The sequence below is a fragment of the Ascaphus truei genome, chromosome 8 (genome assembly GCF_040206685.1).
Source record: "Ascaphus truei isolate aAscTru1 chromosome 8, aAscTru1.hap1, whole genome shotgun sequence".
Classification (NCBI taxonomy): domain Eukaryota; kingdom Metazoa; phylum Chordata; class Amphibia; order Anura; family Ascaphidae; genus Ascaphus; species Ascaphus truei.
Window position 1 is genome coordinate 21,426,649 of NC_134490.1, and position 12,014 is coordinate 21,438,662.

Consider the following 12,014-nt stretch of genomic DNA (forward strand, 5'->3'; position numbering starts at 1 on the left):
GGCAGACTGGATAGATTATAGCAGGGGTGCTCAATTCCAGTCCTCAAGCCCCCCCCCCCCCCACAGGTAAGAGTTTCAGGATATCCCTGCTTCTGTACAGGTAGCTCAAATAGTCCCTGCTTCAGCACAGGTAGCTCAATCAGTGCTTCTGATTGAGCCACCTGTGCATAAGATGGGCTATCCTGAAAACATGACATGTTGGGGTGGCTTGAGGAGTTGAGCACCCCTGGATGATAGGACTGGAAGGAGAAATACAGACCAAATCCAGTATAGTTTTAATGTCAAGGTCATCGGTGCTCTCGGTCTGTGTTTTTTATACAGTGAGACTCAGAAGTGAACAACAGCCACGTTTATTGCTTGAGCTCCACAGCCTGCTACTGTAAATTAGTCTGTCACTTTAGACAGAAGATGGGCTTTATTCCTCCGTTCCACAGGAAATAGCCTTGACTGGCCTTATCAGAGAATCGGTTCTTCTGTGTGCTTGGTTATTAATGTTTGCCACCAATGGTAAATAAACAAAGAGCACACCATAAGTATGTCTGCATGGCAGGTCTGTGCATGTCTTCAAAACAGATTTGCAAAATGCTGTATGTTATCTGTACATGTTGCATGTTTTGCTAAAATGTTGCCAGAATTTCAAGCAATTTTGCAAGAATGGCAGTATATAAAGTTCAAGGTAACCTTGCACATCAACTTTTTATGCTTGGCGAAGCTTTCCAATTTATTAACAAAGCTTTGAGGGGGGGGGGGGGGGGGGGAAGGGTGCAGATTTGGTCTGGTTTGTGACTTTTGTCCAAAAATGTCACATATAAACCCTTTAACACTTCTAGTAGGCTTATAATCTTATTTCTGATCATAATAACATATACAACTGCAAAACGTAGGCAATTTGTCAAAACATTATATAAAGGGACGTAGGAAAGTATTGAAGCAACTCTTCACCCAATTACTTGCCTTGTGAAAATGAATGGTCTACATTGCACGTGTGTGTGTGTGTGTGTGTGTGTGTGTGTGTGTGTGTGTGTGTGTGTGTGTGTGTATATATATATATATATATATATATATATATATATATATATATATATTCAGAAGAAACAAAGGGGATAGCACCAAAAATACATGTAACCCCCTCCTAAAGGGTTACTAACATGACTGTTGTATACTGGGCCCCACCCTGGGTTGCAATGGAGATACAGACGTCGGGTACTTTAGCAGGCAGGACGTTTCTAGAAGGTTAGCTTCCAGGAGGACATGAGGAGAGGTTCCTCGGGGAAAGTAGATAAGTAATGTTTATTAAGTTATAGTATAGACCAGACCCCCCTGTCTATTATGTTGTAGATGGGGACAGTACCCGTTAAGTTAGGATCCCCTAAAGATGGAATGGAGTCCTGAATAAGTAATACGAAGGAATCTGGCACCCTATGGTGGGCCTCAAAAAAGAGCGCCCATGGGTGCCAGCGAATGATCTTTAACCGCGGATTAGCGCTAATATTCCTCAGCAGTCTGTGTGGAAGTGGCAGTTCCCAATCAGGCAACAGGTATCAGGTCAAGTAATAGAAGCCCACCAGGGTTCCCATAGGGGCCTCGAATATTTGGATAAATATCAATGATTGTTCCAAAGCAACAGGGGGGAAGGGTCCTACATTTATTCAGAGCAACTCAAAGTACCTTCATTAGAGTGTTGAGTGGGTACAGTTGGAACAATTGTATTCATGTGTGTCTGTTATAAAATACAGTAGAACCACGTCATTAATATGTGTATGAGCGGTCCCTGTCCATGGGGACACGAATAAATGACAGTTGTATTATAAAAGTTCCTGGCGCCCATTATTCCACAACCTTGCTACCTCATCGCCCAGCTGCCTGAGTCCAGCCCTTGAGTCAAGGTAACCTACTGTATGCGGAGAAGCCATACAATACACCTCAATGTAATCTCCATAGAAGGCAGGTAGGGAGGGTGACATACAGAAAACTCAAAATAGGTGCGTATATACAATAAGTGTGCTCAAGTGTATTGTATAATTACCACAATAAAACTGTATAAAAATATGTGTTGATATATTTGTGAAAAAAACAAATGGTATATAGTAATGTATAGAGAACTTTCATAAAAAGCAAGTGGGAGATATTACAAAAGATAGAGAAAAAAACAATTCAAACAATGTTAGATGGAAAATGTCCTCCTCTGATATCCAAGCATCACAGTAGACAAGAGACGTTAGGCAGCTTTCTGTGGGACCAACGACATCCAATAGAATTCTAAAAAATAAAGGGAGCGCATGCTCCGTAGCATAAAAAAAGTATAACACTTTTAATATATTGGAAAAGAGGGATAAAAGTGCATTCACATGGGTAATACAGTTAAAAGCAATATCATAGATGTGACAATAACCAGGAAGCTAACTGTATCTCTGTTATCTGGCTCCACTGCGACAGATGACTTGGGACTCCCTCCTGCCAGGTATAACTGGAGTTACATAGAACTGCAAGGAGAAAATGGCAGAGCTATTTATACACTTTAACCCCCTTGAGTGCCCTAGTGTGAGGCTCCATTGGTTCTGGAAGTAGCTACGTCTTAAAAAAAAAAAAGTATATACTCCTCTTCCGTTTTGTACTCCGTTATGGAGTGATCACGTGAACAGTCACGGGATAGGAGTGCCGGCACTCAAAGGGTTAAATAGGATTACTCCCTCCCCCTTAATGACATCTCACATGATATATATATATATATATATATATATATATATATATATATATATATATACAGTGTTCGACAAACCTATACATTTGCTCACCCCGAGCGAGTGGATTTAACCCCCGGCGAGTAAATATTGGCCCAAGCAGCACACGTTTGGTACTAGGTGGCGAGTAGATTTTTTTGTGTGGCGAGTAGATTTTTTGGTGATTTGTCAACCACTGTATATATATATATATATATATATATATATATATATATATATATATATATATATATATATATATATATATATATATATATATATACAGCTCAACCCCATTATAACGCGGATCCGCTTATAACGCGGTCTGAGCGTGGCTCCCGTTTAAAAAATTTTTTTTGCCAACTTTAATAACATTACAGGTATCTTCTGTAAGATGGTTGATAGCAGACTCACCAACGGCTTCCACCAGCTTCTCCTGCACTGCTGGGAGAGCATGTTTGAGATTCCCCCCCCACCCCCCCTTCCCAAAGAGAGACACACAAACACACCTAGCAGATATTCTATCCCCTGTGCAGACTGGATAATGTCTGTGCACACAACGAAGGAGGATAATCTCTGGCAATAATGTCAATTTGCAGAGAAAGAAATCGCTTTTTAGAGCTATTGATACAATTCCCATCATCTGTTCCCCCCCGCACTCCCCATCATCTGTTCCCCCCGCACTCCCCATCATCTGTTCACCCACACTCCCGATCATCTGTTCCCCCCGCACTCCCCATCATCTGTCCCCCCGCACTCCCCATCATCTATCCCCCCACACTCCCGATCATCTGTTCCCCCCCAGACTCCCAATCATCGTTCCCCCCGCACTCCCCATCATCTGTCCCCCCGCACTCCCCGTCATCTATCCCCCCGCACTCCCCATCATCTGTTCACTCACACTCCTGATCATCTGTTCCCCCCAGACTCTCAATCATCTGTTCCCCCCACACTCCCCATCAACTGTACCCCCGCACTCCCCATCATCTGTTCCCACGCACTCCCCATCCTCTGTACCCCCACACTCCCCATCATCTGTTCCCCTGCACTCCTCATCTGTTCCCCCGCACGCCCCATCATCTGTTCCCACGCACTCCCCATCATCTGTACCCCCACACTCCCCATCATCTGTTCCCCCGCACTCCTCATCTGTTCCCCCGCACTCCCCATCATCTGTTCCCCCGCACTCCCCATCATATGTTCCCCTGCATTTCCCATCATCTGTTCCACCGCATTCCCCATAATCTGTCCCCCTGCACTCCCCATCATCGTTCCCCCCGCACTCCCCATCACCTGTTCCCCCTGCACTCCCCATCACCTGTTCCCCCGCACTCCCCATCATCTGTTCCCCCGCACTCCCCATCATCTGTCCCCCCGCACTCCCCATCATCTGTCCCCCCGCACTCCCCATCATCTGTACCCCCACACTCCCCATTATCTGTCCCCCGCACTCCCCATTTATTCCCCCCCCTAACGCCCCTGGTATAATCAGAATTTTGGCGACGCGCTCAATCAACCAATCGGTAACCCTGAAAATGTTGATTTGCCAGTGGTCGAGCGAGGTGCTTGTACACACACACACACACTGTCTCTTTAAGGGACAGCTCTCGCTATCGCGCTGATCTGTCAGCCAGAAGCTGACGGAAGCAGGGAGAGAGAGCTGACAGCTGCTGCTGCAGATACTGGGTAAGTGCTGCGTGGGGCTGCCACTGCGACTCCGGGCTCAGGGAGAGCTGGGGGAGTTATCTCAGCTCTCCCCCTCCGGCGGACGCGGAGTCCAAGATTGCGGCGGCCATTTTTTCCAAAAAATCACGATCCCGGTCATAACGCGATTAATCGGGTGCACCCCGAGGACCGCGTTATAACGGGGTTCAGCTGTAATATATATATATATATATATATATATATTTTTAAATTTATTTATTTTCATATCATTGTGAGAAAGGAGTCCAGTTGTGCGTTTCCATTATCCATAGAGGTGCACTAGTACCAGAGTTAAAGGAGAACACAAGGACAGCACCTAGAAGTTTGACAATACTACTAAAGAAAAGTTTGTCACCGGCCTAAAAGAACCTTGATCTCAGAGTTCGATTTCTCCAGATGTTTTTAACGTACAAAGTGTCCTTGGGAACGAGTGGCAATGTATTTTTAAAAGCAGCAGAATAAAATCAATATAAGCAAGATGAAAGAACTGTTTGGGAACAAGATTGATACGTATGTGTATAAGTGGTCCATTGTTCTTTAACAAAATAGCTGAATTAGTTTGTAAATAAAATATTACCACCAGGTACTATGATGCATGACCACTGATGTATCTGTTTCCGGAGCACAACTTCTATTGATGTTTCCATGAAATGTACACTTTCCAGGCCCCTTTAAAGATACCTCCCACTTTTGAAGCCCCATGGTTCTTGGTGATTGATCCCTATAATTAACATTAAACATGTCTTCATCTTATACAGCATATTTGCCTTCAGGATGCAGTACCTGTGCACATGGTTGCCATGGGAAAGGATATTTACTTCACAGCTTTCAAAACATAGTTAAACTAGTGGGATAACAGAGTTGATTTATTACTACACAAACATATTTGATATATTTTAATTGTTTCAGTTGTTCGCATGATTCATTTTTTCCATTTGTCAGCTGCCAATGTTTATAGAGATTTTAGTTCAGCATACATTGCATCACTTACTTCACTTGAGTTATTGGCCCATCAAGCTGCTCTGCAAATGTCCTCCGTGTACCACAGCATCAGAAAGTGTCTATGAAAGAAATGTTTTTTATTGCTCAGCTCTTTCTTAGGCTGCGTCCATAGAAGGGCAGACCACGCTGGCGTGTCCACACGCTGCGCGATCAGACTGCCTAAAGGCAGTGATCGCGTCTATACAGCGTGCAGGCGCGAGCGCACGAAATCAGTCAAAACTGATTTATCGCGCGATAGGGCGGTCACGTGATTGGTTCGCCCAATGAGGGTGAACCAGCTCAGTGACGTCACTGGCCCGCCCATAGACACGCCCCCAGACGGCGCGTGAATAAAGGCCAGGGAAAGTACCCACTTTCCCTCAGCCTCCACGCCTACGCACTCCTCTGCACGGCTGCTGTGTCTATGGACGCAGCCTTAGAGTCAAAGTGCGCCACAATGTCATTTTGTCAAATGTAGCAAAATTGATTAAACAAGCTGGTCACATTTGAGCATCGGGAAATTGTATTTTTTTTTATATATACTGTATATAAATATATATATGTAGCGGTCGTGTAAAATGCCTACAGTCATCTCTCCTGTTGGCAGTAAGGCCTGGTAAGTGTGGGCATGCCAGCAGTAATTATGGAGGTTTCCCCTCACACCCTGGTGGGGTGCCCTGTGTATGGCTGGGACTGGTCACATGCTCTGACTCCATGGTTAGTGATGTCAGAGGTGTGTCAGCCTCAGAAGCTTACATAAGGCACAGCACTGTGTCTAAAAGTTAGTTGCTAGAAGGTTCTGCTGAGAGGAGGAAGAGTTCAGCTCTTGTCAGAGCTGAGGCAGGAGTTCAGTTTCTATCAGAGTGTCAGTTATGTTATAGTAACTCCATGGGAGGCTGTGTCCAGGGACCTGGCACAGGACAGTGATTCCTGCGGGAATAAGTGAATCCCTGATCTAGGTGATATACCTATCTAAAGGGAGCACGGACGAGATGATCGGCTGAATGTACACCTTGTGGAGGGCAGCTATGCCCACCGTGACAATAAAGATGGAGCTGATCAGAGAAACCCCTGTGTGTGAGAGTCCAATGATTACACAGGAGGTTGCACCACCGAGGAGTTCCTCGTCAGGATCATCCCCATGCGGACGCAGGGGCCCTGGTGAGGTGGAGGAGCTGCACTGGAACTAGGTGAGACTCAGCACACTACCTCAGCTGCCTGTCTGACGGGTCCTCCCCACACACCATCATGCGGGAGACTCAGGAGTCCTGTAGCCAACAGGTGCACCATCAGGCATATCTACACTGTAATGGGGTCCGGTTAGACCACAGGGGCCAATGTGAGATTGGGTGGGTCAGGCCGGGCCAGAAATACCGTTACATATATATATATATATATATATATATATATATATATATATATATATATATCATTTGCATGTCATTTCCCAGAATCCCTTGCTGCAGTGGAAGCACTGTATGCTGGAGATAATGGTGAAAGGCATGGTTGCAAACCTGTCTAAGGCTGCGCTTATAGTGCCGGTGACGCTGCCACTCGCGCTTACAGTAAGCACGACGGCGACAAAGTAACGTGGCGACTGGATTTTTTGAAGCCTGGAATATTTAATTTTTCAGGGGCTGTTGCCTCATGTGACAGCCCCTGAACCAATCAATGGCCTGGTCTTCTGCGGCGCCGCCGCAAAGCGAAATACAACTTTCGCTTGCGGCGACGGGTGACGTCACGCGTTGCGGGCACTATACACGCGGCCTAAGACATGCAAATTAGCACACAGTAATATTTCCATTTGAGATTTATGTATACATAGTGCTTGACAAATCACCCAAAAATCTACTCGCTGAACCAAAAAATATACTCGCCACCTAGCCCCGCACCCAGTCCCGCCTTTTAAAAAAAGAAATTGAATAAATTCCTAGTAAGAACTAATAACATTCGTTGAGTGCGAGAGACAGACAGAGTGAGAGAGAGAGAGAGTGTGATAGAGAGAGAGACAGAGATTGTGAGAGAGACAGAGATTGTGAGAGAGACAGACAGTGTGTGAGACACAGTGTGTATTGTATTGTATTGTATTGTATTGTATGTCTTTATTTATATAGCGCCATTAATGTACATAGCGCTTCACAGTAGTAATACATGTGGTAATCAAATAAATAACAGAGCATGGAAATAAGTGCTTTAGACATAAAAGTAACATTAAGGAAGAGGAGTCCCTGCCCCGAGGAGCTTACAGTCTAATTGGTAGGTAGGGAGAACGTACAGAGACAGTAGGAGGGAGTTCTGGTAAGTGCGTCTGCAGGGGGCCAAGCTTTATGTATCATGTGTTCAGAATATCCACAGTGCTACTCATATGCCTCTTTAAGCAAATGTGTCTTAAGGTGGGTCTTAAAGGTGGATAGAGAGGGTGCTAGTCGGGTACTGAGGGGAAGGCATTCCAGCGATGTGGGGCAGTCAGTGAAAAGGGTTTGAGGCGGGAGAGGGCTTTAGATACAAAAGGGGGTAGAAAGAATACATCCTTGAGAAGAACGCAAGAGTCTGGATGGTGCATAACGAGAAATTAGGGCTGAGATGTAAGGAGGGGAAGAAGAGTGTAAAGCTTTAAAAGTGAGGAGAAGAATGGAGTGTGAGATGCGGGATTTGATCGGAAGCCAGGAGAGGGATTTCATGAGGGGAGATGCTGAGACAGATCTAGGAAAGAGTAGAGTGATTCTGGCAGCAGCGTTTAGGATAGATTGTAGGGGAGACAGGTGAGAGGCAGGAAGGCCGGACAGCAGGAGGTTACAGTAAGCAAGACAGGAGAGAATGTGGGCCTGAGTCAGAGTTTTAGCAGTCGAGCAACAGAGGAAAGGGCGTATCTTTGTTATATTGCGGAGGAAAAAATCGACAGGTTTTAGAAATGTTTTGAATGTGAGGGGCAAATGTGAGAGAGGAGTCGAGTGTGACCCCTAGGCAGCGTGCTGGGGCTACTGGGTGAATGATCGTAGTTCCAACAGTAATGTGGAAGGAGGTAGTAGGGCCAGGTTTGGGAGGAAGTATGAGGAGCTCTGTTTTAGCCATGTTGAGTTTCAGGTGGCGGAGGGCCATCCAGGATGATATAGCAGAGAGACATTCAGAAACTTTGGTTTGTACAGCAGGTGTAAGGTCGGGTGTTGAAAAGTATATTTGTGTGTCGTCAGCATAGAGGTGATAATTAAACCCAAAAGATGTTATTAGGTCACCTAGAGAGAGTGTATACAGAGAAAAGAGAAGAGGTCCCAGGACAGAGCCCTGGGGTACCCCCACAGAGAGATCAATAGAGGAGGAGGTGTTAGCAGAAGAGACACTGAAAGTACGATGGGAGAGGTAGGATGAGATCCAGGATAGAGCTTTGTTCTGAATACCAATAGTATGGAGAATGTGAAGGAGAAGAGGGTGGTCCACGGTGTCAAATGCTGCAGAGAGGTCGAGTAATATGAGCAGAGTGTAATGACCTCTGTCTTTGGCAGCATGGAGGTCGTCAGTTATTTTAGTGAGGGCTGTTTCCGTGGAGTGAGCAGTGCGGAAGCCAGATTGTAGAGGGTCTAGGAGAGAATAGGTTTTGAGAAAATGGAGCAAGCGAGAGAATACAAGACGTTCAAGGAGTTTAGAGGCAAAAGGCAGGAGGGAGACAGGTCGATAGTTAGAAAGACAGGTAGGGTCAAGCTTGCTGTTTTTGAGTAATGGTATGACTGTTGCATGTTTGAAGGAGGATGGGAAGGTACCAGAGTAGAGGGAGGAGTTAAAAATGTGTGTGATCGTAGGGATTATAGTAGGAGCAAGAGGTTTTAGGAGATGGGAGGGAATGGGGTCAAGAGGGCAAGTGGTAGAGGGAGAAGAGGCGATCAACAGCGACACATCCTCCTGTGAGACAGTGGAAAAAAAGTCAAGGAAGGCAGGAGGAGAGTTAGGAAGAGGTGTAGGATGGGAGGAAGAAACAGAGGAGATGTTCTGACGTATGGATTCCACCTTTTCCTTAAAATAGTCTGCAAAGTCCTGAGCGGAGATGGAGGAAGGAGAGGCAGCTGAGGGTGGTTTGAGTAGAGTACGAGTGGAGGAATGCAGCATGCGTGTGTGGGAATTTAGCCAGGGTCTAGGGTTAGAAGGGCGAGGGCGGCAGAGAGAAAGAGGGGCATGTAGATCAAGAGAGGAGGACAAGGCAGAGTTGTCAGGGTCTGTAGCAGAGCTGAGAGAGGAGAGGGAGGAGCGTCAAGTGGACTTAAAGTCAGGTAAGTGAATAGAGCGCAGGTTTCTGCAGAACCGGGGGGTAGATGGAGGTGGAGAAGGGGAGAAGCGAGATAGAGAGAATGAGATGAAGTGATGGTCAGAGAGAGGAAAAGTGGAAATGGAGAAATTGGAGAGAGAGAAGTTTTTAGTGAAAACCAGGTCTAAGTAGTGGCCATCCTTGTGGGTGCTGGCTGCAGTCCACTGTTGAAGGCCAGAAGAAGAGGTTAGAGAAAGAACTGTGTCTGTGTGAGACACACAGTGTGTGAGACAGACAGTGTGTGAGACAGACAGTGAGAGAGACAGACAGTGAGAGAGACAGACAGACAGTGAGAGAGTGTGAGACAGACAGACAGACAGGGAGAGAGTGTGAGACAGACAGACAGTGAGAGAGTGTAAGACAGTGAGAGAGTGTAAGACAGTGAGAGAGTGTGAGACAGTGAGAGAGTGTGAGACAGTGAGTGTGAGACAGTGAGTGTGAGACAGTGAGAGAGTGAGACAGTGAGACAGTGAGACAGTGAGAGAGTGTGAGACAGTGAGAGAGTGTGAGACAGTGAGAGAGTGTGAGACAGTGAGAGAGTGTGAGACAGTGAGAGAGTGTGAGACAGTGAGAGAGTGAGACAGTGTGAGACAGTGAGAGAGTGTGAGACAGTGAGAGAGTGTGAGACCGTGAGAGAGTGTGAGACAGTGAGAGAGTGTGAGACAGACAGAGAGAGTGTGAGACAGACAGAGAGAGAGTGTGAGACAGACAGAGAGAGAGTGTGAGACAGACAGAGAGAGAGTGTGAGACAGACAGAGAGAGAGAGACAGAGAGAGAGAGAGAGAGACAGACCGAGAGAGAGACAGAGAGAGTGAGACAGACAGAGAGCCCACTGGGTAGGTGGGTGACCAATAATTAATTTTTACAGGAAGTCTTCGACTTGTATTGTATTACATGCCTCCTACTTCTCCTACTCCTGCAATATTAATTCCACTTATCTAAGCTGCATTATTGCATTAAATCTATGTCCACATCTGCTTACATGTGCTTGTTAGTCACGTAAACACATGTTCTTCCTACTTTCTATCACTGTAATCCTTTCTGGTTTATGATATCATCAGTTTTACCCTTTGTTTGAGTATCAGAGTGCCCCTCCGGGACTCAGCCCTCACGTGACTGCTTCTCCCAAGCGTTCACCGATAACAGAACGGAAGAGGACTTCTCCTCTTCCATTCCTCTTCTTAGAAGATCACGTTCTGTGCTCCACATAAGTGCAGAACACAGTCACCCCTACAAAAAGGAGCACATAGATTATGATGTAGTTACTACGTCATTTGGACCCCTGGAGTGCCAGACCCCATGACGTTCTAGCTATGTCCTTGAGCACCCAGAGGGTTTATTCCATATCACATAGTTGTAGCCTGAAATGTTGAGCTGTATTTTCATTTAGCCCAAGGGACACTCATGCCATTTTATGCAATTGCAGATGTTATTTGGTATTCTCACCTGACTTTTATGGGGTGTGGGGTGGGGGGTGCTTCCATCTAGAAAGGAAGATGGAAAGACGGAGGCAGGTAATTATAATACCGCAGTAGTTTTACCATGTACTTTAGCCGCAAGATTAACCATACTCTTCCTCTTGGCTCTATGTGAACTAGTTATAATACACTACACCAGGGTTTCCCAAACTTTTTTTTCCGTGACCCTGTTATTTTTTAACTTCTTTTTCGTGACCCACTAAAAATGTTATCGCCTATACTGGCCTATAGGGCCTGCACAGACACCCACAGCAGCTGATACACACACACACACATACACACACAGCCACTGATACACACACAGACACACACACACACACACAGCCACTGACAGACACGCAGCCACTGACACACGCAGCCACTGACACACACACACCGATACACACACACAGCCACTGACACACACACGCAGCCAATGACACACACGCAGCCACACAGAGACACTGCTATACACACACAAACACACTGATACACACACACACAGACACTGCTACACACACAGAGACACTGCTACACACACACAAACACACAGCCACTGATACACACACACGCAGACACTGACACACACACGCAGCCACTGACACACACGCAGCCACACAGAGACACTGCTACACACACACACTGATACACACACACACACAGAGACACTGCTACACACACAGAGACACTGCTACACACACACAGACACAGATACTGATACACACAGACACTGATACACACACACACACACTGATACAGATACACACACACACACACTCGCTCTCCCCTATACGCACACAGACACAAACAGTGAATTACAGGCAACGACGGATGTGAGTGACTGGAGGGGGGGGGGCA

At 46.1% G+C, this 12,014-nt stretch overlaps 1 protein-coding gene across 4 annotated transcripts in view; it reads left to right on the top strand.

The window, feature by feature from the left end:
* LRRC20 (leucine rich repeat containing 20) overlaps positions 1–12,014 on the top strand; it is a 365,681-nt gene that overhangs the window by 205,514 nt on the left and 148,153 nt on the right. The gene's annotated exons all lie outside the window — the stretch shown is intronic.